We start from the raw sequence: 2,552 nt of genomic DNA, 5'->3' as shown, positions 1-2,552 counted from the left end.
CCACTCTGTCCTTGCTCCCAACGCCTTCAGGAGTTCCTTCAGAGAGACAGAAACCGTCTGGCTAAAAAACCTAAAAAACCAGTAAATCAGTCACAGCCAGGATGAAACGTTTTTTGGAATGTAGAAGTGTACAAACCCACCGTGACCGAGGTCCGTCCAGCTGTTGCTACGTGTGAGCCCATCGTTCCAACGGCAAGGAACCAGCAAGAAGGTGCTCTGCCATCCCAGCACTGATTTTTGCACGTTCTCAGCCTGGTGCTAAGCGGCTGCTGGGGGCACGTGGCTCTCGGGGGCTTTGCTGAAGAATGGCAGAGTCAAGAGGACCTGCCTCAGCTGCTGAGGGCTGGACGCAGCAGCTTAAATGATATTTTTTTCTTTCTTATTGAGAATACAAACCCAAATCATCATGGAAGCATATCTGGGCCATCACTGGCGACTTCAATAAGGAGCAGAAGTAATACAGGATGACAGGAGGGGACAAGTGTCCTTGGAGCGGAGCAGTGTGCCCGAGGGCCAGTCGCCCTTTCCTGGGGGGGGGGATGGAGGGTGGTAATGGAATTCCCCGGATTTTAAGCGACATGATTTTAAGATGTTCCCTCCTGGCGTGCTCCATCCCGCTGCCACTCTGCCGCTGTCATGCGGAGGTGCTGGATGGAGTAGGAATAGCAGTGACGGTTGCCTGATGCCATGCGTACAGCAAAAATAGATGTGGTTGGACTGCGATGATGCAAAGTGAGAAGAATCCTTTCTCCTCCAATTTCTTCATCTTTGCTTTCAGCGCAGCTCCTGCCGGGCTGCCACTTAGCAATGGGGCTGGGGGGCTCTTGCATCCCCAGCACCTTTTTGGGGTGCTTTTAGGCTGAAATGCGTTGATAATGTCCTTTTAAAACAGGCTGACCCTCATTCAGGTCATTCATTCCTCCTCGGTGACGAGCTCTTGGCAGTGACGGGGCAAGGAGCTGCCGTTCCATCGCGCGGGATCATTGCCGCTGGGAAGTGGCAGGAGAAACCCGAGATTTCGGGAGGAATCGGTGCTCACAGGTTGCAATATTCATTTCTGACTCGTCACTTGCTCTTCTGCAGGAGCTGGATGTGCCATAGGAAGTCTCCTGCAATTACCTGCGTGATCTCATCCCTCCTGCCCCTGATGTTTTGGCTTTGCAGGAGGAGCTCAACAACCTTCTCAAGATGTTTTCCCAACCCTATGGAGGTGGTAGGCTCTTTCCTAGAGTTTTGGTGGACCTGTCTTGGTCCGGATGAGACAGTCAAGGACAGTATATGGTTTGGGGAGGAAGATTTAAGAGCACTGATATCAAACAGCCAGCAAGGCAGCAACCATGCGGAGAAAACGGTCCCAAAGGTGGTGCAGGACCCAGCAGGAAGGTCAGGTCCTCTTCTAAGGGATGTGCAGCGAGATCATTCCTCTCTGCAAAGAAATGCTGACGTGGAATGAGTCTGGGAGGTGGCAGCGAGCATGATAAAAAGAGAAAAAAAACACACCATGAGAGAGAGCGAGGGAAGGTTGAAGGACGGTTTGTTTAGTCTGGAGGAGGTCAAGATAATGGGTCCGTGCGTGTGCTTTGAAGACAGGAGAAAATAGGGGAAAAATGAAGTGTGTGGTGGATCAGCCACGGGAACAGAAGGAGGTGGTGCTGTTCCTTGGCTGGAGGTTTTGGGAGGAGGTAGGACAGACATCTGGGACCACCACAGTGCCCCCAGGGACTCCTGAGTCCCCTCCCACAACTCAGCTTTATCCCGAGCTTTGGTAAGCCTGCCTCACAGCAGCCAGGCTGAGATCAGTCAGGTTTCATCAGCCTTTTCTGACAGATTGGTCTTCCTGGGAGCTGCAGTCAGGGCACTGGTGAACAGATGCCTTTGGGATCTCTCCTTGGATCCTGTGGCTGGAGCATCTGTCCCCAGAGGGTGTTGGGAACAGGGACAGCATGGGGATGGCAGAGATGTTTTCAAACCTAAATTATTCTATAAATGGGCTAGACAGTGGGAGGAGAACTGGCTGGACCCCCCACTCACCCTGCTCCCCTAGGTCTGCATTAATCCGTCAGAAAAATCTGCCACTCAGGTGGAACCTGCCTCGTCTCTCTGACCTGCCCCTTTTCCCTGAATCCTTCAGGATACTTTTTGTTGCACAAAAAAAATCTCAGCACAGCTTTGCCCCATCCCTGCCAGTCCCGGCTCAGTTTTGGCAGCAAGATGGGATGCAGCCGCGCATCACCCTGCAGGGATGCACCTCCGGCTGCGGACGAGAGTGTCAGAGAGGCAGTGCCAAAAAAAAAAAGTCTCAAATAAACCCTCCCCTACAATTAACTTGTTTCCTTTACAAAAGGACTAACTGACCAAGTCACAGAGGTGACCTCATGTGCCATGATGGTGGAGCAGCTCTCACCTGCTCTCTGCCACCGCAGGCCAGGGATGAGGCACCCCAAGGCTGGAGCAGACCCCTAATTTAACTCCAGTACAGCATTGATGAATTTTCTTGTGTCTTTTGGGTTTTAGAAAGCTTCTAGCAAGAAAAGCGAGCAGCTGCTGCAGAG

Source organism: Pterocles gutturalis, unplaced genomic scaffold (assembly GCF_000699245.1).
Source record: "Pterocles gutturalis isolate BGI_N339 unplaced genomic scaffold, ASM69924v1 scaffold23107, whole genome shotgun sequence".
Taxonomy (NCBI): domain Eukaryota; kingdom Metazoa; phylum Chordata; class Aves; order Pterocliformes; family Pteroclidae; genus Pterocles; species Pterocles gutturalis.
The sequence above is the reverse complement of the archived record's forward strand: the minus strand, read 5'-3'. Positions refer to the sequence as shown.